Here is a 26,816-nt window from a genome sequence, read left to right as displayed (position 1 = left end):
TGGAGGTTAAAGAACGCCCTACTAAAGAGTGAATGGATCAACCAGGAAATTAGAGAAGAAATTCAAAAAATATATGGAAACAAATGAAAATGAAAACACAACAATCCAAACGCTTTGGGATGCAGCGAAGGCAGTCCTGAGAGGAAAATACACTGCAATCAAGGCCTATCTCAAGAAACAAGAAAAATCCCAAATACAAAATCTAACAGCACACCTAAAAGAAATAGACACAGAACAGCAAACCAAAGACGCCCCAAACCCAGCAGAAGAGGAGAAATAATAAAGATCAGAGCAGAAAAAAAGCAATATAGAATGTAAAAAAACTGTAGAGCAGATCAATGAAACCAAGAGTTGGTTTTTTGAAAGAAAAAAAAATTGATAAACCTCTAGCCAGGCTTCTCAAAAGAAAAAGAAAAAGAAAAGAGAGATGACCCAAATAGATAAAATCATGAATGAAAATGGAATTATTACAAACAATCCCTTAGAAATACAAGCAATTATCAGGGAATACTATGAAAAATTGTATACCAACAAACTGGACAACCTGGAAGAAATGGACAAATTCCTAAGCATCCACCCACTTCCAAAACTCACACAGGAAGAAATAGAAAACTTGAACAGACTATAACTGGCGAAGAAACTGAATCAGTTATCAAAACTCTCCCAACAAATAAGAGTCCACGACCAGATGGCTTCCTTGGGGAATTCTACCAGACATGTAAAGCAGAGATAATACCTATCCTTCTCAAGCTATTCCAAGAAATAGAAAGGGATAGAAAACTTCCATACTCATTCTATGAAGCCAGCATTCCTTATATTCCTAAACCAGACAGAGACCCAGTAAAAAAAGAGAACTACAGGCCAATATCCCTGATGAATATGGATGCAAAAATTCTCAATAAGATACTAACAAATCGAATTCAACAGCATATAAAAAGAATTATTCACCATGATCAAGTAGGATTCATTCCTGGGCTGCAGGGCTGGTTCAACATTCACAAATCAATCAATGTGATATATCACATTAAGAAAAGAAAAGAAAAGAACCATATGATCCTGTCAATCAATGCAGAAAAAGCATTTGACAAAATTCAGCATCCTTTCTTAATAAAAACTCTCAAGAAAGTTGGGATAGAAGGAACATAATTAAACATCATAAAAGCCATTTATGAAAAGCCCACAGCTAATATCATCCTCAATGGGGAAAAACTGAGAGCTTCCCCCCTAAGATCAGGAACACGACAGGGATGTCCTCTGTCACTGCTGTTATTTAACATAGGGTTGGAAGTGCTAGCATCAGCAATCAGACAACAAAAGGAAATCAAAAGCATCAAAATTGGCAAAGATGAAGTCAAGCTTTCACTTTTTGCAGTTGACATGATATTATACATGGAAAATCCGATAGACTCCACCAAAAGTCTGCTAGAACTGATACATGAATTCAGCAAAGTCTCAGGATACAAAATTAATGTACAGAAATCAGTTGCGTTCTTATACACTAATAATGAAGCAACAGAAAGACAAAAAAAGAAACTGATCCCATTCACAACTGCACCAAAAATCATAAAATACCTAGGAATAAACCTAATCAAAGATGTAAAAGATCTTTTTGCTGAAAACTATAGAAAGCTTATGAAGGAAATTGAAGAAGATATAAAGAAATGGAAAAACATTCCGTGCTCATGGATTGGAAGAATAAGTATTGTTAAAATCCTATCTACACATTCAGTGCAATCCCAAGCTATCTACACATTCAGTGCAATCCCAATCAAAATTCTGCCAGCATTCTTCTCAAAGCTAGAACAAGTAATCCTAAAATTTGTATGGAACCACAAAAGACCCTGAATAGCCAAAGTAATATTGAAGAAGACCACCAAAGCAGGAGGCATCAGAATCACAGACTTTAGCCTCTACTACAAAGCTGTAATCATCAAGACAGCATGGTATTGGCACAAAAACAGACACATAGATCAATGGAATAGAATAGAGACTCCAGAATTGGACCCACAAAAGTATGGCCAACTAATCTTTGACAAAGCAGGAAAGAATTTCCAATGGAAAAAAGACAGTCTCTTTAACAAATGGTGCTGGGAGAACTGGACAGCAACATGCAGAAGGTTGAAACTAGACCACTTTCTTACACCATTCACAAAAATAAACTCAAAATGGATAAAGAACCTGAATGTGAGACAGGAAACCATCAAAACCCTAGAGGAGAAAGCAGGAAAAAGCCTCTCTGATCTCAGCCACAGCAATTTCTTACTTTATACATCTCCAAAGGCAAGGGCAAAAAAAAAAAAAAAAGGCAAGGGCAAGCAAAAATGAACTATTGAGACCTCATGAAGATAAAAAGCTTCTGCACTGCAAAGGAAACAATCAATAAAACTAATAGGCAACCAACGGAATGGGAAAAGATATTTGCAAATGACATATCAAAGGGCTAGTATCCAAAATCTGTAAAGAAGTCACCAAACTCCACACCCGAAAAACAAATAATCCAGTGAAGAAATGGGCAGAAAACATGAATAGACACTTCTCTAAAGAAGACATCCAGATGGCCAACAGGCACATGAAATGATGCTCAACATCACTCCCCATCAGTGAAATACAAATCAAAACCACGCTGAGATATCACCTCACGCCAGTCAGGGTCGCTAAAATGCACAAATCAGTAGACTATAGATGCTGGAGAGGATGTGGAGAAACGGGAACCCTCTTGCACTGTTAGTGGGAATGCAAACTGGTGCAGTCTCTCTGGAAAACAGTGTGGAGGTTCCTCAAAAAAATTAAAAATAGATCTACCCTATACCCAGGAATAGCACTGCTAGGAATTTACCCAAGGGATACAGGAGTGCTGATGCATAGGGGCACTTGTACCCCAATGTTCACAGCAGCACTCTCAACAATAGCCAAATTATGGAAAGAGCCTAAATGTCCATCAACTGATGAATGGATAAAGAAATTGTGGTTTATATACACAATGGAATACTACTTGGCAATGAGAAAGACTGAAATATGGCCTTTTGTGGCAACGTGGATGGAACTGGAGAGTGTTATGCTAAGTGAAATAAGTCATAAAGAGAAAGATACCGTATGTTTTCACTCTTATGTGGATCCTGAGAAACTTAACAGAAGACAATTGAGGAGGGGAAGGAAGAAAAAAAAATGTTAGAGAGGGAGGGAGCCAAAGCATAAGAGACTCTTAAAAACTGAGAATAAACTGAGGGTTGATGGGAAGTGAAAAGGAGGGGAAAGTGGGTGATGGGTATTGAGGAGGGCACCTGTGGGGATGAGCACTGCATGTTGTATGGAAACCAATTTGACAATAAATTTCATATTAAAAAGAATAAAATAAAATAAAAAATAAATGTATCAACAGACTGTGGTACATTCATATAATGGAATATTATTCAGCAATAAAAAGAAATGAGCTATCAAGACAGGAAAAGTCATGAAAAACTTTAAATGCATATAGTGCTAAATGAAAAATGCCAGTCTGAAAAGACTACATAGCATATGCTTCCAATTATATGACATTTTGGAAAAGGCAAAACTGCACAGGAAGTAAAAAGCTCTGTGGTTGACAACGGCTCAGGGGAACAGAGTGACAAATAAATGGAACCAAACATGTTTAATATAGTGAAACTATTCTGTAAGAAATCATAATGCACATGACACTGTGCATTTATCAAAAAATATAAAGCTGTAGAATACAAAGAGTGAGCCCTAATGTAAACCATGGACTTTAGCTAATGTCTCAAAAATTGTTCATCAACTGTAACAAATGTACTACACTAATGGAAGCTGTTAATAATCATGGGAACTAGAGTGGGGCAGGGGATGAAAGCAGAATGGGAGAAGGTATGGAAACTCTACTTTCTGCACAGTTTTTCTATAAACCTAAAACTACTCTAAAAAGTCTATTTTTTAGATAATAATTTTAACCATATCCTCAGTTAGTAGTACTTAATGTTGTGTTGATTAAATTAATTAGAACATAGTTGCTATGGTAAAGGGTTTCTCCCTGGAAATTTCACAAAGATGCCTGGGCAGCACTATCTTATTAATAAGTTTTAATTTAATATTCTATCATTCTATATGAAATTTTCCAAATTGTTTTATTCTCATAATAACCAATCAAATATCCGTAGGGCATTGGACAAAATCTGACACCAAGGAACTACTTGGTAAACGTTTGCTAAATACAGTTTCAACTTACTAAATACAGTTTAACTTACTAAAATTTTCAAAGAAAATTACCCAGAGAATTTCAAAATTAAACTTTTTTCTGATCTTATTCTAGAAATAAGATTTATTGGTACATTAATGTAATTTCTAGTGAACTAACCCATCTAGGGGAAAACAGAATAATTCTTTTTATGGAGTTCTATATAGTTAATAGCAATCCTTGATTACAGTTTCAAAGAACAATGATAACATTTATTGGTCTAATTTCCAATTACCTAATACAAAAATTAGATAACAAGGCATATGTTCATGAATGTCACAATGACTCCTAATTTGATCATGCTGAGAAAACCTTCTTTACAAAGTCCTAGTAATGAAAGAACATAATGATATTATTTTATAATACATGCTCTGGCCAGTGAAACATCTTATGCATACTTCTGAAAGTTTTTGTAATTTAACAAACTGGAAAAACCAGTTCTAAAAACTTTTCGTTTCCACAATGTTGTGAAATGCTTACGACAGTGGTAAGTGGGCTTGAAAAAATTGGAAATATTTTAACTGATTTAGCTAAGACATTTAAGCTAGTTAATTATGATATTAATTTTAATGTAACTTATAAGTGATCCCACACTTTACCAAACTCTTCACAATGAATAATGTGAACACATGCTTTCGCCTTTGTGTGCACTTTTAGGGAAACATAGTTTACTTTCTGTACATGTGGCATACCATTTCCACCACTATCCACCTGGTTACACTGCCTGGACTCCTACAGTGGCCTCCTAATTGGTCCCCTGCTTTCATTGTTGCCCAACTAGAGCCTATTCTTCATCCAAAGACAAGCTCTTTTTAAAACATATACCAGATTATCACTTTTGGCTCTGAATTCTCCAACGATTTCTAGCACACATAAAATACAACCTAATCTTGGCCTACAAAGCACTACAAGAGATGGCCCCTAATTATGTAATCAACTTCAGTTCCTATCACTCTCCTGGTCTTAGGGGGATCACTCTTGTCCCAATAACTCTGGTTGCCTTGTTAATCTTTAAATGTGAACACGTTTCTGTTTCAAGGCCTTTAAACTTACTATTTCTTTTGCCTGGAAAGCTTGTTCCTCATAGGTCTACATGGCTTATTCACTCACTTTTAATGTTTTGATGTATAGGTTCTGTTATCAGTCACTCAAAGGGATCTTTATTAACCACTACTCTATCACTCTTTATCTCCTTACCATGTTTTCATTTTCTTCATAAAACTTAGAGTGACCTGAAATTATGTCATTTATTGTTGTCCTCCTTCCAAAAGAATGTACATCTCTTTCGAGAAAGGAGTTTCTATACTTTGTCCACTTCTGCATTGCCAGTGCCTAGTACAGTGTTTGGGACAGAGCAGTCATTAAATATTTTTAAATGATCAAGTGAATGCATAAAACATTTATCCCCAGTACTTCCCTAAATGTCTTTACAGAAAAAAATATATATATTCCTGAGGTTTATCTTCTTACAAAAGTGAGATTTTCCTTGTGCATGATTTCTATTTTTATAAAACTAAAAATAGTTATTGAAAACTGGTAATATATTTCATAGTTAATATTTCTGTGATAAATTGGGTTTCAGTTATTATAACAAACAAGAAGTCACCTCATGCCATTAATTTAGCTTGTACTCACTAGGTTGTGTTTAAGAAAAAAAAGTAATGAGATTAAAGTTAAATGTGTCATAAATGTGAAAACCTAACTTCAAACTTCTATAAATTACATATATTATATACACTATACATCATAATGTCTATTTGTAGGTTCACAAAGGCATAACCTTATATTTTAGAAATATGCCTTCAGTTGCTTTTTACCAAACCAAGTAGTAACCTACAAACCTCAATTGTACAGTAGGCAATTGAGTTATAAAATAAGGAGATTTCTGTTACACATAAAGAGCCTAAACAGAGAGAATTAAGAAAGAATTAAACACAGACAGTAGTATTAAACACAAGCAATAATTAATTTATTAATGCTTAAGTAAGCCTGCTGGTAATTTCATATGATATTGACTAAATCTAACAAACTTGCCGTTAATGACACAAATGAAAAATGAACTTCTCAACTGGTAATTGTTCAGAAGAGCCATGGTTCTAAAACAGTTTTGGAGTGTGATGGTTTTTTTGTAGGGGGAGCACAGGTTGAGGGGGGACTTAATGGTTTTTGTTTTGTGTTGTATTCCCACCCTGTTCTGATTTTGCTGTGAACTCCCAACTGGATGGCTTATAAATATTAATATTTATATTACAATATCTTCCTTTAACTTCAGTATTTCCATGGGATTCATTTGTGGTTTGTTTGTATTAGAAAGAGAGAGAATGTGAGTGAACGAGGGAGAGTGGCAGAGGGAAAGAGAGAATCTCAAGCAGGCTCCATGCTCAGCACAGAGTCCAATGCAGGGCTCAATCCCATGATCCTGGAATCATGACCTGAGCCAAATCAAGAGTCCGATGCTCAACCCTTGGTTTATTTTTTAACATAATAGTTGAGTTAGCTTAGCTCCCTTGAAAAAATTGGGTACACAGAAATTGAGGAGTATTTTCCACATTGATAATTCCAAGAAAACTAAATTTCTACTAAAAATAATCTGCAATCATTCATATCAATAATTCAAAGTGGAATTTAGTATATCTGTTGTGGGGAATAAGCTTAGGAAGTCCCTGAGCTTGCACCAATGGGTTAACAAGGCATAAAGAATTAGAAAGCCATAGGATGAACACACCCAAGTTTGGATAAACAAGATTAGGTAAATAAGATTAGGTAAATGGGGCAAAGTCCTCCAGTATAGGACAAAGATATAGGACAAAGGCAGAAAACTGCTTTCACAGGAAGGACCAAATTAAGTAAACCAGTAAATAGGGCTATAGACCACAGCAGGGTCAGAGTTGCCCAGAGCAGAGCTAATTAGCAGATGCCTTGTTGAACCTGAGGTATCATGTTCTGTCTTTCTTATCTGTCCCCTAGACCAGTTCAGGTAAACAGAGGTGGAGCATCATGTTTGCTGTAAACAACCTTCCACCCAGCACCAGAATCTTATTTTGTATTGACTCAAACTCCTAACACCGCATATCTCCAAAACCCCCTTTTCCCCATGCCCATAAGTTAATGTTCACAGTTTCACTGTCTGATCCTAATAAAAATGGAACAAGGACAACCCTTACTTGGGGTTCTTGTCTCCTCCCGGACATTAGCTTCTCATACATTTTTAATCCTGTGTCCCCCTCTCTTGCTGGACAAGAGAGAACTCCAGACTCAGAATCTACGACAATCTGTTATTCATGAGCAAAGAACTGAATGATAGTGTCTCTGACATTTTTTGTTCTGGATTTCAGATATATAGATTTCCCGATTTAAAATAACTAACATCTTGGGGCACCTGGGTGGCTCAGTCAGTTGCACATCTGACTTCGGCTCAGGTCATGATCTCGTGGTTCGTGGGTTCCAGCCCCTCACTGGGCTGTGTGTTGACAGCTTGGAGCCTGGAGCCTCTTTAGGATCCTGTGTCTCCCTGTCTCTCTGCCCCTCCCCTGCTCATGCTCTGTCTCTCTCTCTCTCTCAAAAATAAACATTAAAAAAATTTTAATAAAATAAATAATGTCTTCTAAAATTGTAAGTGAAAACATTTTATTCTGTTGAAGACAATCACCCAAATATTAAAAATATTCTATTATATTCTATAATCCTTAGTTACATATTTAAACAAAAACAAAACAAGGAAAAATCCACAGTATTACTCAAACTTATTGTTATTATATATTTATCAAGCAAATAATATTTTGAAAAGACAAAGATGACACATGTCTTCTTTGAAATGAATTTATATGAAAAGTTTCAAAATAGAAAACAGAGGGACACCTGGGTGGCTCAGTCAGTTAAGTGTCTGATTTCAGCTCAGTTCATGATCTCACAATTTGTGAGTTTGAGCCCCATGTCGGGCTCTGTGCTGACAGCTCAGAGCCTGGAACCTGCTTTGGTTTCTGTGTTTCCCTCTCCCTCTCCCTCTCCCCAACTTGTGCTCTGTCTCTGTCTCTCTCTCAAAAATAAATAAATAAATAAATAAATAAATAAATAAATAAATAAATAAAGTGTAAAAGAAAATAGAAGCAACTCAAAATAGTATTTAAAACTGCGGGTTATTTCTTGAACCTATAAAACATTCACACAACTTCTTGTTATTGATTGAAGCTATTATTTCACCTATATATTTTCTGTTAAACCTTTTTTCATTTCCCAGTTTACATGCTATGGTATCACAAGCAGTGGACCAAGAAACAACTACTAGCACTAAGATGGGTGACTATGAACTAGAGGGAATCTTCTTAATGGAACTGTGAACTTGTAATTCTGCTTTGTAAACTGTTCTTCGTATAAGAGATTAAGCATATTGAATTCTCAGGACCTATTTTAAAGTAATAAGTAAATTATAATAGCTATAAATAATCAATGATATAAAATGTTTTATTATGATGTTTATTTTAAAATTGGATATTAATTAATTTAAAATAATTTTAGAATTGATTTAGAATCAATTTATTTCGGATATTTGTCACAATTACAAATATTCCTTGATAAAATATTACCAAGACTCACTAAGCACCAGGCCTGGGACAAAGTATAGGATACAAAGATATTTAGGACAGTCTCATTTCTCAGGTGCTCACTGTGGCATAGGGAAGATTAACAATGGAAACAAATAATTGGGAAGGCCTAATTAGTGTTTCAGCTGAAGTGTGTATATGTAAATTGAGGTATGTACAGTTGTGCTATGATTTTATTGGCTTGCCCACCTGTTGCTTTAATAATGGATTAATACAAAATGATATTCATTATTAAAATTTACATTAATTCTGCAAAACCTGGAGTTGAAATGGGACTTATACACACTCTGTCATTAGTATTTTAAGAAGTACAATGGATTCAAGAGGGAAAAGTGACAGTATTATAATCCATGTTATAGCTTCTGATTATCTATACGTTATTACTAGATTAAAAAAGAACTATGCTAAGGAGTTTAAAAATCAAAGTGGTCTTTAGAATAATCAATATGAGAGGAATAAGAAGAGTTGCAAGGTGAATAACACTTGCAAGCCACATAAGCAAACTAGAAGGCACTCCTAGATCAACTTCTTCTATTCCCTTTTCCAGTTAAAATGCAAATAAACACTAATTTTCCTATATAGTCGCATAATTCTTACCTAAAGGCATTTGTTACATTCATTTTAATGCCATACAGAATAGATCTACAGTATATCTTCCAACAGAGCATGATTTTTAACTTTTTGCTCCATAGAACGTACTTTGCCTTATAAATAGATTCACATTGTATGCTCAACTACTAAGCAAACCTATCTTTGAAAAGGTCAAATTAAAATATAAATTTACTCAAATCCTTACATTCAAAATATGTATCATATGCTCATAGCTAGAACATATTGGAATTTGTTAAATACATAAACTGATTACATACATGGTAAGAAAACTTTGTGTAACAAAAATATTTATAGTAATATAACAGCTAGCCATTATTGGTGTTGCATGTGGATATCTTTACAATTAATTCTCTAACAAAAATATACTTTGTAACATGTCTTATTTGGCTCCCATGACTAATAAAATTCCTTGAAACTGTACTATTTAATAATTTGTATAAAGGTTTAACTGTAACAATTTATTCAGTATCTGTCAAAATTTTTGATGTATGAGTGAACTTAAAATCCTGTCGTCTATGTGAAATCATTCACTCACTAATTTATTAAGAAATGTGTTATTAAACAATTCACTAATTTATTCAATAATTATTTGTTCTTTAATGACAGTTCTATAATAGTTGCTGTTCTGATACTCACAGTACAGGCAAAGCCAGACAAGGTGAAGAAAGAAGACAGACACGAAGCATGAAAAAATTAGAGGATGTAATTTAAGGTAATAAAGAGTGTTAATGAGTGAAGATAATGCAGGGTGAGAGGATCAGAGTGTGAGTAGGGAAAAGAGGGCACTCTTTAATAAAATGGACAGAGGAACCTCTAGACATTTGAGTCTAGATTTCAGTCAAGTCAGAGATAAAGCCCTGGGAGGGTCTGAGCAGAGTTCTCCTAGCAGAGGAGACTATGAATTACAAAGGCTCAGGAGTGGAAACAAGCCAGGTAAGCCAGAGGAGTCCCAAACATGTCTCTAATCCTCCCCAGCTTCTCCTACTTTAATCATCCCGTTAATCCTCTCCAGAAAGTCCCACTGATTATAAAAACATTAAATTAAAAATATATTCCAACCATTAAAAAAGGTGTCAGATTTAGTAGAGAAAATTTCTGACATTGCGCCTCTCATGTCATTCTCAGTATGTTTTTTCCACTAATAAAATATAATTTTGATTTATCCTCCTACCTTTATCCTATATGATCCCTATAAATTATTTTGTTCAAATTCAACTGCAAGAAAACTACTTGTGCCCTAGAATTTGTGAAAATACTATACCACCTATTGGGGTACTTGAGTAGGCCCAGTCAGTTAAGCGTCTGATTTCAGCTCAGGTCATGATCTTGTGGTTTGTGGGTTTGAGCCCGATGTTGGGCTCTGTGCTGACCGCTCAGAGCCTGCAGCCCACTTAGAATTCTGTGTCACCCTTTCTCTCTCTGCCCCTCCCCTGCTCACGCTCTGTCTCTCTCTCTCAAAAAAAAAAAAAAATTAAAAAAAAATTTTAATAAATAATAAAATAAAATACTATACCACCTATTAAAAAATTAAGCAAAACACCGATCCCATGAGGTGGAAACTCAGCATTATATAATAATAATATAAAAAAAAGATTACACTGTGCACAATATTTCTGAACCTGTGACATGACTTTGTTCCTACAACACCAATATGATCTCCTGCCTGTACAAAAATCTCCCATTGATTAATAAGAACAACTTCATGGTTTTCTGTAAATATCACTGAGGAACAGTATTTTCCTTTTAGAATATTTGATTCTGAATAATTCATTTATAATAACAGAACTTAGACCACTTCACCATGTTTATTAATAAAAATTGACAACATTCCCATATTTGTTCATGAGATTTTAACAATATATTATCACCATGTTTTTAAGGATGATTGGATAACTCATAGGTAAAATTAAATAGAAGGGTTAAACAAAAAAAGTCCTTCAAAATATCAAACAAAAGTCTTTCCAATACTAGGTGCCTGCAGTTTTGATAGTGTTTGATAGTAGGAAACTGGATGCAAATAATAAGAAAAAGTTCTCTAAGAAAAAGGTTAGATTTTTCCATCTATTATTTTATCCAAACTACCCTTCTTTCCTTCTTTCCTTCCTTCTTTTCTCTTTTCCTTCTTCTAAAATCAGAATGATTTTTTTTATTTTTAAAGAGCATATACAATAAAATTGTGTCTATTAGCAGTCGTAAAAGGATTTTAAGACAGAGATCATAAGCAAAGAACTTTTTCTATTGAATGAAAGTGGACCATCAATTCCAGCTTACAAGAGCCTTAAATATATTACTAATACTTAACCCTGAAATGTCACACCTAAAATATTTAATAAATAATTCTAACTTCAGAACCAGGCTATTATACAAAGGTATTCCCCCAAGATCACCTATAATCTGGAAATGTAAGTAGCCTACATGCCTCAAAAGGGAATGGTCAATATATAAGGGTATAACAATAAAGAACTACTATTCACTGTTAAATAACATTTTATGATGTCTACAATAAAAGGGAATGGACACTGATAATGAGAGTGAATATAGAAACATACAATATTAAATATGAATTCAACTAAATAAAAACATGATAAGAGTGGAGCCTACAGATTAAATGGGTCTTGGAATATATCAACCAATCACAAATAAAAGAGAATTTTTAGATCCCAATTTAAACAAGTACATTGTAATGAATGAGTAAATAAATACTGTTTGTTGAATACTTGATGTCAATAAAATCAAATTTTTTCCATGGGATAATGACAGCATGGGCATTTAAAAAAATTAGTCCTTGTCTTTTAGTGATAAATACTATTTACACATGAATATATGAAATAAACATATGACATGATATGAAGTCTAGGAATTACTACAAAATAACACAGGTGTCAAAAAAAATTGGTGAGAGTTGAGAGGAAATGATATTGGTCAAAAGTTTGTTAAACTTTGAGGGCTATGATGGATATATTGCCCCTCACTTTACTTTTCTATTTGCACATGTTTGAAAAGTCCCATAATATAACATTTTAAATGTATAAAATCAGTTGTGGAAGGAAATCAAGCAAAATGTTAATACTGTTTGTCAATAGTTGTAGAACTATGGTTGTTTTTTATATTATTTCTAAATTTTATAATTTTTATATATTGAAAATATATTATTTTCCTATTTCAATAAGGAAATACCTGATATATATATATATATATATATACACACACAAATATATATATACATATATACTAATATATATATATATTAGTGAAGGTTTTTCAAGCTATATATATATATATATATATATGAAGCTTTAAATATAAATATAAATATATATATATAAAGCTTCAAAAACCTTCACTAATTAAATAAAACAACAATTGTAAGCAATAAAGCAAATCCATAGAATCTTGTGGTCATTATGTTTAAGAATATAAAGATTGAGATACACATGCAAAGAGTTTTATTTGCCCTAAACTTATAGATTAACTTCAGTACAAATGCAATTATTTTCTGAAAATAAACTATTAAAACATGAAATGAGTAAAGTACTGTTTTGCTTTAATTTAATTTCTTAAAAACAGCTGATATATTTTCATTTTGAGAATAAAGAAAAATAAGCTCCCCTTTCATTAGTAGTTTAACCTGAATGATTCAAATGAAATTTCTTATATCAAATATTACATAACATGTTGGGGAAAATGCTACTGTATTTCAAGGCTAGTGATTCCTATCTTTTTCATATATTCATGTAGTGCTTCCATGTAGGATTTAGAGGGAGCAATAATCAATCAGATTATCTTTCTGTAAGATGTAAAAAAAAAAAAAAAAAAAAACTTGGAATAGAGAATAAATTATAAGTAGTAAATACCCATGATTTTATAAGGCAATTGCTGTTTCTTCACCAAAAGTTCACACAAATATATCCCACAGTAAAGTTAAATCAGCTTCTGATTTCTCAGCTGCGAAATAATATGACAGGATCTATCAATCAGTATTTACTGGAAGACTAGGCAGAATAGGGATGCAAAGACAGTTAGACATGATCCCTCCCAGAGCTTATATAAGATTCCTTAAAGCAAAAAATATCCAAGGGAGCTATCAAAACACAATGAATTATATGAGGAAGAGATCAATGGGGTGGTTAGAAGATTCATGGGATATTTGATACTTACACTATGAATGAGAAAGTCCAATATAGCAGTTAACAAGCTTACATTATGAATTCATTAGCAATCCACACTTTCCAATCAAGAGCCACAATTTGTTTCCATAGTTGGGGGGCCAAGAGAGGGTTATATTTAACCTGGCAGTCTTTAGCTTTCCAAAGGGCAAAGTAAAACCCAAGCCCTTGGCAACAGCTCACATCATAGCTAGAGTTACAGCCAATGGCCTTGGGCTCTGCCCACCAATAAGAATGATCATATCCAGTTTTGGCTCTGTATAGGGAGCAATGATGCTGGATAGCCATAGGAGCCCAGTGAATGCCATCATGTTTCAACTTGTCAGGGAACCAGGCCCAGGAATTTAGAAGAACCCCTATGAATCAAGGTCCCTATTGAATCAGCCATTGTATTTTAAGCTATGGGGTGGGGGAATAAAATTGCCCCTAAAGTGATTGCTACCTCTTTTCATTTAAACCCAAGATGTTACAGCTACCCGGATGGCTGAGTTCTTGAATATACTATTTCAATTTGGTAAGAGAAACTTTTGAGGTCTTTCCCACATTAGGAGTTGTAAAGTCCAAGTTGGTCAACCTCAATATAGGATTAACAGGCTACGTAATCACAAGATTTCTGTGGATCGGGCATTCAATTTCAACAAGGGTAGCAGCAAGTAAATAGCTGTTTTTTAAAAGGAGTGTACACAGAAGCTGTGTCTAAAAAGTGATTAGTACAGAAACTGAAGAAAAACTTTGGGTACAGGACAAAAGGCAAAATCATCACAGAGGGACCTTAGAGCCATGGGGTCCCAAAAGTACTAGGACTTTTCTACATGTAACTGTTTATGAGTTGGAGGATCTTTCCTGGAAAAATTCCAGAAAATCCTGAGGTATTATCTTTTTTTTGACACCATGTACTGTCTTCTTATGGAACTTGTATTGTCTTCTTATGGAACTCCTACCAGAGATATAATGGAGTTTATCACCCAAACCTCCACACCTCTTAGCTCTTCTTTCAGTTTATTTTCTTGTCTTTTTGTGCTATGTGCTGATTAATCAGTATATTTTTTCCATTTAACTCGTTCTTCAGTATACCTCATCTATTGAGGTTTCTTTTTGACATATTCTCATGAAACTTTTAAAATGTTCATTATTCATTATTTTTCACACTTTCCTATTTCATTATTTTTACTATGGAATTCTCTTTTGTGTAGATATTTTACAGAATTTTATAAGATCTTTTGTCTTTAGTTTTTTAAAAATCTTTGTCAACTCAACAAAATATTTTTCATTAAGATAAAATTAATATTCAACTGTATTTTTCAATACAAGCTTTTTTGCTATTTTTTTCTACTTCATTCTCTCTCTCTCTGTCTCTCTCATATATCCTTACAGGTACCTTTTTAGGGGTTCTGTTATTCCTTTCACTCAGTTCCCTCTCCCCAGTCTTCTAATCCATAGCTATGTTTTATAAAGGTGATTTAAGGTTCATATCGCCTGAAGATATTTGTGGTACTTTGAATTTAGTCCCAAAACAATTAGATAGCTTGAGACAGTTCCCAGCTACCTGACTTAATCTGTGCCCTTACATTTACCTAGGTCCAACAACTTTCAAATAAGTCAAAGCCTCAGGCAGTATTTCATGCTGCTTTCACAAATAAGGAAGGCATATTCAGGGCCCTGGTGTCAAGCAGTAAGCCTGGCTTCAGACTTGGATTTTACATGGAGCACTTTTAATCCTGGGTTAATTCCACACCAACATGCCCTTCTTTGGGATCAGAAGCCCTAAGTGCCATAGCTTTAGTCGGGCTTACTCTGCTTATTTTGCATGGATTTTGTTATGGGTATTAATCCAAGAGGAGTCTGTCAAAGCATGATGTTACTATGCCATCCTGACAAGAAATAAAGCAGTTTTGTTTTCCAAATTTATTATAATATACTCTCTTCCTAGTAGCGCTTCAAAGTTAGTCAGTAGAGGTAAAGATAGTGAATAGAACTGGAAAGCAGTTACCTCAGAGAGGCAGTTGAAAAATGAAGAGAGTGTTATGCAAGCCAGTGGAAAAGAGTACCTCAGGAACAGAATAGTAAGCTGAGAAAATAGCTTCTTACAGATCAAATAAGATAAAGCCTAACAAATATCCACTGCATTTAATGACTTGTAGACATTACTAAGGATGATTTTTTGATGTCATGTTACTTCAAAAATGATCATGGGTAAGATGTGAGCCAATGGAGGTAGGTAGTGCAGCCAAATGGTAAAAATATTTAACTAACGGGTAAAATGAAACACTGGGTGGTGGTTGAAAGGGATATTTTTTAAATTGAGGAATCATAATCTTTAAAAAATACAAATGGAAATAAATCAGAAGAATAAGGCCTCAGTATCTAGAGATGAAATATACATGGGTATAAAAATTGCTGAACAGAGCTGGAATGGGAAAGAAATATGAAGAGTATATCTTTAGGCAGAAGAAGGGCATACTTCTCCATCAAATGAAGAACGGGTGCTAATGAGACAGTGTGAGGGTAAGACATTCTCATCTAGTAATTTCTACTTCTCTCAGAAGCTGGAGACCAGGTTTTCTGCACCAAGTTAAAGACGGACTGTTAAATTTAAGAAGTAGAAAGAAATATTTGAAAATAGTGTTGCAGAATATAAGAATGTAGTGACCAGGTTGGTCGCCTGAGTGGCTCAGTCTGTTGAGCGTTTGACCGAAGCTCAGGTCATGATGTCATGGTTCATGGCTTCGAGCCCCACGTCGGGCTCTGTGTTGACAGCTTGCTCAGAGCCTGGAGCCCCCTGCTTTAGATTCTCTATCGCCTTCTATCTCTACCCCTCCCCCATTCGCAATCTGTCTCTCAAAAATAAATAAATGTAAAAAAAGAAATTAAAAAAAAAAAAAAAAGAACGTGGTGACCAGAGGCACCTAGGTGGCTCAGTTGGTTTAGCTTCCGACTCCAGCTCAGGTCATGATCTTGCGGTTTATGAGTTTGAGCCCTGCATTGGGTTCACTGCTGCCAGTGCACAGCCTGCTTTGGATCCTCTGACTCCCTCTCTCTCTTCCCCTCTCCCACCCTCTATCACTCTCTCTCTCTCAAAAATAAATAAACATTACAAAACTGTGGTGGCCAGAGTTTATAGCAGTTGTGGCAGTGTTGGCAGCTCATTTTGGATTACTGACTATCAGTTTCCAGTGGGTCCATTCTTCACAATTGGTGAATTTTCTCCATCTGAGTTTGTTTTTCTAAGCTATAGTGAAGAAGACAATGACATTAATACAGGATTAAGTCTTGAGGAGGTACATGCTTAACAACAGTGAAAAAATAAATTGGTATCATAAAATGGTGTTTTTAAGAATAAACTATAAAAAGTAAACTAGATATGGAGAAATGTGAAGAGAGAAGAGAATTAATAGAGAAACAGATATCGACTCATGGTCTGATAGGGTAAGACACAAGTGTAGTGGAGTCAAATGAATTTATAAGCAAAAAGAAAAAAAGCCGAATATCTGAGTTATTGATCTAAGTTAGTATAGTTTGGGTCATGATAATGACTATGATGTAGTTATAAGCATCTATAATATGATGTGGCTGAGAGGCCTCTAGAAATGAATAACTCAAGGAACTTAGAGCCTGTGGTGATGGATGAATCTTCTGTAAGGACACTGAATTTACCTAATATCATAAAATCAACCATCTTAAAGTCAAAGGCTATGATCCAGTGGCTGAAGTCAACAGTGGAAGAGTAATTGTGATTTAGACATGAGTAGAGAAGAGCATAAACAGAGAAGGAATATCCAGGGAAATGAACCTGAACCTCAGAGAAGCCTCTTTCTTTGTTATTTTTTTCCTGGAGCTTGAAGGGTTCATGAACTAGAAACAGCAATGGAGGTTAGGGTAGTATGACTATTCAACTATCTTCCAGTCTGTCTTTTTCTGAGTACGTGGCAGATCACATCCTCTTTCTCCTTTGAGGCTGAGCACAGCCATATGATTTATTCTGGACAACAGAATATAAACAGATATGGTGTGCATTCACTTCTGGGAAGAAACTTTTAAAAAGAGTGTCCAAGTCACCATGTTCTCTCTTTTCCCAGTGTAATAATCAGCAATGTTCATGTGGGGAATCTCCATTAGCTTGGGTGCCTGAGTGAGAAAACATGGAGAAGAGCCCTCAGCTGGCCTTTGATATATATGCAGTGGGAGTGAGAAACAATCTCTGTAGGTATAAATTACTAAATATTTGAGCTTAGCCCATGCTGCCTAATCCAGGCAGCCAACAGATCTGACCCAGTTTCTCAAAGTAAGTGGAAGTGAGACAGATAGAATTGCTATCATTGACAGGGCTACAGAGAGAGCAATTTCAACAGGAGAGAGGCCAAACAGGATAAAAAATAATCAAGGAAGTAATTAGAAATCACAGGAGATTGTCAATGATGGAGGGAGTAGGGATCCCGAAGTTCTAATGAATGGCTTGTAAGAAAGGGAAAGAGTGGTAGTTTGGGTCACAGCAAAGTCAACAGAGCTCAGCACATTCTGGAAGTAAACATTCAGGGAGAATCTATTTTTAAAGTTTATTTATCTATTTTAGGAGAGAGAATGCTCATGCACACAAGCAGGTGAGGGTACAGAGAGTAGGGGTGAGGGAGAGAATCCTAAGCAGGTTCCATGCTCAGCACAGAGTCCAATGTGGGGCTTAACACAGGGCTTGATCCCACAAACCGGGAGACCATGACCTGAGCCAAAACCAAGAGTTAGAAGCTTAACCAACTGAGACACCCAGGCACCTGTAGTAGAAAAATTAAATAGACTGGATAGTCTTAGAATTTTTACAATATCCAATAACAATAAGTTGTGAGATAGTTTGTTTAGATTAACTCATATTCATGTTTAAAAATATACTACTGAAGATACAAGCTGCAATCACATGGCTTTCCACTAAATTCTCAAACACATGGATGTTTTATGAGAGTGGGATCCGGTATCAATCTTCTAATTTTTCTTCTCTTTGGTCTTGTATACACTAAGCTAAGTAGAAAAAAAAAAAATACATCATTTGGATGGCTCTATCCATAGATTCCAAAGTAAATGTATGTAGACTTTTCCTAATTTGTTTATTCTGTTGATAATTTCAATGGGAAATAGGGTAAATGGAAGAGGCAGTAAGATGCTTGAGTTTGTGCTTTCATTCATTTCAGAGATTTTACTATTAGGAAAAAAATTCTAATGACAGCTAACTCTTATTGAATACTTATACTTGGTACTATTCTAAGAACTTCATATGTTTTATGTCATTTAATCTTTAGCATGAAGTGCATGCTTTGGTCAGTGCTCTTTTTAGTTAAGAAAAATGAGGCTGGGGAAACTTTTATGAGTTGTCCCAGATCATGCTTCTGATAAGGAATAGAAGACAGATTTGGAAATTTGACTGAATTCCCAAGTTATTCTACTGGCTATAATTATAAAGCCTTTTGAATATCAAAATATACCAGGTGGAATGATTATCTTTAAAAATAAAATAAAAATGTATCAAGCAATAATGAATTGGGAATAGATTTTAGTGAGAATAGCAAATAAATTGGTGATCAAGTCTTCACTAAAGTATCCAAGTTCATACTGACATTTAAACAACAGGCATTGTCCTTTACAACACACTGAATCTTAGTTCATTGAAACAATACCCACTTTTTACTTTTAAAACTGTTTTTAGTGTGAAAATACACATATGTATACTGTTTGTATGCATTCATACACATATATATACAGTATGTGCATATATATGTGTATATATACATACATATATATACATGTGTACATATATAAATATATATAAACATGGATGTGGGTGTGTACTTGTAATATTGCATCAATTACTTCAAAATTGTGAAAGTCAAGTTTATTTATTTTTTAAGTACACCATGATTAATATACAGGCGATAAGAGAACATATGAGAATATTGGTATTATTTATATACATATTGCATATTCTGTTTTAATTAGAAAATTCAACCTCACCTATTATGACAAACCATAACATAAATAATTTACGTAAAGAGATGTATGGGAATGAATCTATCTATGAGAGCTGAGAAGTAACATCCTTCACGAAGGGTCTTGGAATGACCTACAAATACTGACTGGCAGGCAAGATTCATAATTCAAAAAATTCTTTACACAATGACAGACTGAATTGAAAACAGAAGGACACTGGCTGTTTTGTTACTATGGCTATTCCTGGCAGTTACCCAGGGATTACAACTGCACAACCTTACAAACAGCATAGAAATGGACTGTTTAACAAAGGATCTCAGCAGGGTAATGAGTGGTGCACATTAATTCTCACTGTGCATTGATGAGCTCTCTTTGAACTATGCCAAGGTTTAGACAATGGTGACAGGGCTCTGGCACTGGAAGAAAATGTAGGCCTTGAAGAGTGCTTTAGGGATGAGGTTTTTTGTTTGTTTGTTTGTTTTGTTTTTGTAGGAAACCACATTTTAATCATTTAGACTAGTTATTGGTTCTAATTAGATCTGAAGTCTTAATAAAGCTTGTGAAATCTCAGAAAAAAATCTTTGTCACAACTGTTTTCTAAAGAAAAGGATCTAGAGATGTTCTTATATTAACCTTAAAAAGTTATATATTTAAATATCAAGGGAGGAAAAGCTTCTGCAAACTTTTTAATGGTATCATGAATAGGGAAAATGTATAGGATGGAGCATGTGAAATTCTGGATAACTTCATCTTAATCTGCAAAAATGACAATTTTATATTTCAACCTAATATTGCTACTTACATAATTAACTGATTTGCCTAAACACTTTTTTTTTCTTAAATTTTGACTTCTCAAAAACTGAATTCAGATTTTACATGTGTTTCAAATTACATTTTTATTTGTAATGTTGATCCCCAGGTGAGAGAACATTATCTTATATCTTTAAACACTAAATTGCCTTTTTAAGCAAGACAAATTGAACATAATAAAATATTTGTGTGTTGTGTGCATGTGCACATACACGTGTATTGCTGCAATTGATTCATCACAGTTGTTGAGTGAGAGATGTTGTTGACCAGTACCCAGTGTATAATATCTTAGGAGAAAGTGATTAGAAATCATTTATATTGATTTCAATGCAGTGCCTTTTTTTATGACCTTGACTAGTGTTTATAAAATAACAGTTTGCCTGGAAATATTTTTGTGATACACAACTTTGATCATGTTAGATAGACCCTCATGGTTCATTCAGTGTCACCTTTCCACCGAGATTTTTACATGGCTCCAATCTACTTATATTCTCTCCTTGGTTGAGATTTACTCTCCATCCTTCATGCACGCATCATGATACTTCATGCTTTAATCAATCTGTTGTGGTAATTCTAAATTCATATCTACTTTCTGTACTGTATTAAATACTGGGGAGAGAGGAGTCCAAGTCTAAGTGGTTGTTATGTCATTGGCAGTGACTTGCATAGAACATTGTACAAAGTAGTCCCTTCAATAAATAAATGAAATAAATGTATTTTGGGCTTCTTGTTTAATATAACTTTTTATACAATGATATTAACCACATTGCTCTTTTTCATTTCCATGTTTTTTGTTTAATAAATTAAATACTAAATTTTTAATTTTCATGTCCTCCCATTTAGGGACTGGGGTCAGGAAAATGTAATTTCTCTGAAAATGGAATTGACAATACCAAAATCTAATATATAATGTGAAGAACTAAGTATTTGTGGAAACATCCCTCCAGACATATTTCTAGAAAGATTAAATAAATAGAAAAATATTTTCAGTTCAGAATAACTCAAATGAAGAAATTATGAATCCAGAGATTTTGAGCTGACATTTGCCGAGTGCATTTGAAATCCTGTAATCCTCATCTAAAGCTTGAGATTTAATGAGCCAACAGCCCAAAGCAGAAGGTAAGTCCTGGGTCCCATGCAAAATGAATGATCAGATTGGAGAATTTATTATAGAAAGCCAATACACCCTAGTACACCCATACTCAGTGGGTCAACTAGAATAAAGCCCCCCCCCCACAGAAATAGATGATGGGGAGTCATACTTGACTTAGTCTTGGCTTCAATTAAATGTGAGTATAAAGGAAAAAAATGCCTACTCTGGGCATTCTTAATGACTTATCCTCCTTCATATGGTGATCTCCAAAAAAAAAAAAAAGTCAAAAACAAAGTTTAATAGGTTCTGGTTTGGATTTATCACTAAAGACCTAGCAGAAACTCAGATAAAATTTCTCTGGAGAAATTCATATTGATAAAAGTCTCAAGTATTTCAACAAATAATGTTTCAAGGATTATGTGTTTTCTAACCATAAAATACCAGAAAGTACCCAGTAAGACAAGTCATTCTGAACAGACTCAGCAGAAATAATAAGTTGCAGGATCAGATACTCAAGCATTCCTGTATTAAAGTTATCTACATATAATATAAACATAAATTAAGTATTACAGGAATAAAGAAAGAAATGTGAAAACACAAAAGAGCAAAATGAAAAAGCAGATGTGTCAGAAGTAATTATACGGATTGTAGCAGAGAGAGAAAGCAATGGGAAAATAGAGTTGAAAAGCCATAGAAGTTCCAAATAAATCTACTCAGATTTCCAAAAGGGGATAACACACATGATGAATAATGGCTGAGAATTTTCTGGAATTGAGAGATGCCATGAATCCTCATGGGCTCTGTCAATGTAAATTAAGCAAGATAGATAAATGGGAACTGAGATTCATCTGAATGATGCCAAAAATACCAAAGACGGAGAGAAGATTTTAAAAGAAGTCAGAGGAAAAATACAAGGAAATATGATGGCATAATAATTATATAGAACAACGATGAAAGTCAGAAAGAGTGGGCCGATATGCTCAAAGCTCTGAGAAAAAACAACTGTTACCTTAAAATTGTACAGCAGCAAAACTATCTGTCAGGAATGAGGGTGAAACAAAGACATTTCCAATTAAAAAAAAAAAAGTTGGTAAGAGAAAGAATTTACTAACAACAGAGAGGCACTACTGAAGTGTATTATTTTGAAGACAAGATCCCACAGAAGAATGTCTGTGATAAAAGAAAAAACTGACCAAAGCAAATCATTGTGTTAAATGTGTTCAGTCTAAACAAATATCAAATATATACAATAATAGTATTAATGGTGTATTTTTAATATTAAATAAAAATCAAGTTATAACTAAAATAATAGTAGATGTCAGCAAGGCATTGATCAGCTTAGTTTCTAAGGTTCTTGCACTGTTTTGGAGAAAGACAAAGCACTGATTAATTGGTATCTTGTTAAGAATGGTTATAAAAATAGGACTAAGTTAATAAGTAAAAACAAAAAAAGTTTATAGCTTCATACCGGTAGAGGAAAAAAAAGGAGTAAGTCCAAAGAAACTTCATTCAATCCAAAGAGGTCAAGAAAAGAGTAAAAGGGGGAAAAAAAGAAGGAAGCAAATTTAGGTGATAAAAATGAAAACTGAATGTGTTACTATTATCAACCTAATCAAAACAAGCAATTGTTTATTAAAAAAAAAAAAAAAAAAAGGACAGCCCACTTAATTGTATTGCAACATCCTTGAGATAGATGTTTTCTCCAAGCAGGTGTGTGATGGTCTGCCAAGCAAAATGAGACAGAAAATAGTACATTTGGATTTTTATCCCTAGAACGGATGCTCTGATTCTCAATACTCTGCATTAGTACTTAGAAAGAAATATCACCAGAGTGTAGGACAAGTATACTTCATGCTTGAGTATATGCTTGATGCTCTATACTGATATACACTCTCTATACTGAGATTACCTGAAATTTGTCCTTTGGCTCTTTGTCCACTGATTTGTAAGTTGGCTTCTAATTGCATCTGTGGAATAGGAGTAAGAATGCTGAGAAGCACAGGTCCCTTTTATTACACTCATGTGAAAATTAATATTCTGATTTAAAACCAGTTCTATGTGTTTAGTTAGCTCAATAATTCCTGAATAACGGTGTAATAAATGCTGGGGACTTGCATAACTATAATAGAGATGCAGAATCAACAGATCTCTGCTTTGGAATCATCACCATGCGTGGGTACCTCTGCCAAGAAGCTGATGCCAGTTTTAAACATGTTTAACTCAATCTTATCCTCAGTCCATGAAGCACAGCTCATCAATCAGCTTATTATTAACATATATTTTTTTAAATATTGACCTTTAATTGTTTATATGCTGGTGGGAAATAAACATAAAAGTTACCTAGTCTATGTAATGGTTTGTGTAGGAAAGCAGGTAAAATATACATGAGAAATTTTGGAATAAATAAAAGATAATAGGAAATAACCTAAGAAAATAAGTTGAGATACAATGTGAAGTACGCACTTGGCTCTTTAAAGGTGATAGGAAGTAGTGACAGGGTGAATCAAGTGCCTATTTGAATCTATCAAAGTAAGAGAATAAAAGCATATGGTTACTGAGCAAATGTTTGGAGCATTTCAATCACAAATCATGGGTAAGAAATTTGGTAGACATGAATTTCATATTCCTGGGTGACTGCAAAGTAAAGTATAAAATTATCATGGAAGCATCAAGACAATGAATTTTTTGACTGGAGTATAGAAAGGTGCACTGCAGTTTCAAAGAGAGAAATATTTATAATACAATCTAAAAATGTTTCCATCCAAAGAGATTGTATTAAGGTGCTTAAAAGATAAACTTTCAGATGACCGGGATGACTTTTTCCCTAAGGTGCTGAGGCTAGAATTGTTACTTTTATACTGATGATCCTTTGACTACAAAACACACATCTCTCTTCTGCTCTTGCCCTGAAGACAAGCTATCTTTCAATAGTGTCAGATGCAATCAAGTCCCATTTGACTTATACAACTATAATTGTGACAATTCTGACCTTTTTATACTATTATTTTGGGGGATTTAAGGACACTCACTTTGTTTAAGCGTCTTACCCTGAGTGTTTTCCAGTGCTCTCTCACTATCTCATTGCTTATTGTCTGATATATCTGACAGTATCTGTTTAAGAAACCTTTGAAAATGACTTTCCTATGTGTCTACATTAGGAATACTGTTTCAGAATGCCTTTATCTCTTATTCCACAGAGATGATTCATTTCTCTACTTTAAAATTCTAAGTTCTACAATCTTCCATGATTTTACCTTTTTTCAGAAGGAATCTGTGATGATATCATAGCTTTCCTTTTGAGTACTCACAGATATGTAAAGTTTACTGCATTTCCCTAGTGTGGAGAGTAGAAGAGGCTGGGTGGATAATTTATGTCTATTTATTTTACAGACTTCTATTGACCATCTCCACCATGTGTGAAACCCTGTGGTAGGTATTGTGAGAGATGCCAAGAAGAACATGAAATCATTTCTGCCTCAGTCAAGACACTGACACGTGAACAGGGGAGACAAGGCACGTATGTTAATAGCTAGAGTATGATGATTGGGGGTATTCATTTGAGGTATATCCCTATTTATAAGTAGTTTCATAAGTGGAGTTGGCTAAACTGCCATAGATAAAAAATAGAGTTAATGTATTTAACTAATACTCATGAAGTATCTATTATGTGTTAGCCATGGTGTTAAGTCATAGAGATGTAATTTCCCCTAGAGTGAATACTCTAACTCCGAGAGAAGCCGTTGAAAAACAGAAAGTCACACTAGAGAGAATATTTTTTAATCTAAATGCTGCTAAAAAATTAATCTACAGTGAACAAAGAGAGTCTAGTGTATTATCAGGTAACAAAATTAATCACTTCCATGGAGAAGAAACTACTAAGGACAGAAATGATTTTTATATTGTCTAATACCAAGCTAAATATTATCACATAAACAAGTAAATAAATTTGTACTTGAATAAATCCCATGGACAATTTCCTTTTTAAAATACATCTTTAAAATCATTTTCCAATGATCCAAGTTGGATAATATTTTTTAAGAAACTTGATCAGAAATATCATCATAATTAGTTAAAAAAAAGCAAAAATAAACAAACAAAAACTTCTTGTTCAGTGACTGTATCTTTATCAAACTGAATGTCCTGGTAGGGGAACCAGGAAAACTTAAAATGTATTTAGAAATGAATATGCATGATTTTGGCATAGAACAATAGTGGTTAATGTTAGCGTAATGGTATACTATCAGACAAATGCATTCTCAATAAACTGTTATTAATTACTAAAAATAAATCTATTAGAAAAAGACATTTAGGTGCGCCTGGGTGGCTCAGTTGGTTAAGCGTCCGACCTCAACTCAGGTCACGATCTCGCGGTCTGTGGGTTCGAGCCCCGCGTTGGGCTCTGGGCTGATGGCTCAGAGCCTGGAGCCTGCTTCCGATTCTGTGTCTCCCTCTCTCTCTGCCCCTCCCCCATTCATGCTGTGTCTCTCCCTGTCTCAAAAATAAATAAAACGTTAAAAAAAATTAAAAAAAAAAAAAAAGAAAAAGACATTTAGAAACTTTTTTTTTTACTTTATGTTAATCCTCTATTGACAAATTTTCTGAATTAGCCAGAGTTTATCTTAAATTGATGTGTATTTGAATACATTTAAATATATTGACCAAGTTATATTTTACTCCTTTAGTCACATGTGATGTTATATAAAATAATACCCTTCAGGTAAAACCACATGCTGAAATTAAATTAACAGCAACACTAAAAATAGCATATTGGAAAAACATTCTGTCATATTAGAATTAAAGCTTAATGACTTTCTTGATCCTTTTCCTTCTAGACAGGATTGGATATATATACCCCTCAGGTTTCCCAAAATGTCTTGGGAATATCTCTATTATTGCATTACCTGAAGCACATAAAAATTACTTAAGTGCCTCTCTCACTCTAGGATTCATGTTTATGTTTAAATTTTCAGTGCCTAGGGGCGCCTGGGTGGCGCAGTCGGTTAAGCGTCCGACTTCAGCCAGGTCACGATCTCGCGGTCCGTGAGTTCGAGTCCCGCGTCAGGCTCTGGGCTGATGGCTCGGAGCCTGGAGCCTGCTTCCGATTCTGTGTCTCCCTCTCTCTCTGACCCTCCCCCGTTCATGCTCTGTCTCTCTCTGTCCCAAAAATAAATAAAAAACGTTGAAAAAAAAAATTTAAATTTTCAGTGCCTAAAATTGTTCTATGCACAAAAATACTGAATTAATAATATTGCATTATATTTCCAGTAGGGGATATCATGAAGAATATCTTATTTTAGAAATTATATATATATACATTATTCAAATTTACTTTGAAA

General features: G+C 34.3%; 1 protein-coding gene and 1 long non-coding RNA gene across 4 annotated transcripts in view; one reads left to right on the top strand and one right to left on the bottom strand.

Annotated features, from left to right (window-relative positions):
• The window catches only part of GRIK2 (glutamate ionotropic receptor kainate type subunit 2), a 649,982-nt gene that overhangs the window by 170,993 nt on the left and 452,173 nt on the right, over positions 1–26,816 (bottom strand). The gene's annotated exons all lie outside the window — the stretch shown is intronic.
• LOC122238697 lies at positions 10,054–24,988 on the top strand. Its single transcript, XR_006217772.1, has 3 exons — positions 10,054–10,153; positions 21,231–21,506; positions 24,871–24,988. It is a non-coding gene; the product is annotated as an uncharacterized LOC122238697 (long non-coding RNA).

This window comes from Panthera tigris, chromosome B2, assembly GCF_018350195.1.
Source record: "Panthera tigris isolate Pti1 chromosome B2, P.tigris_Pti1_mat1.1, whole genome shotgun sequence".
NCBI classification, from domain to species: domain Eukaryota; kingdom Metazoa; phylum Chordata; class Mammalia; order Carnivora; family Felidae; genus Panthera; species Panthera tigris.
Note: the sequence above shows the minus strand (reverse complement) of the source record. Positions and strands in the feature narration are given on the sequence as shown.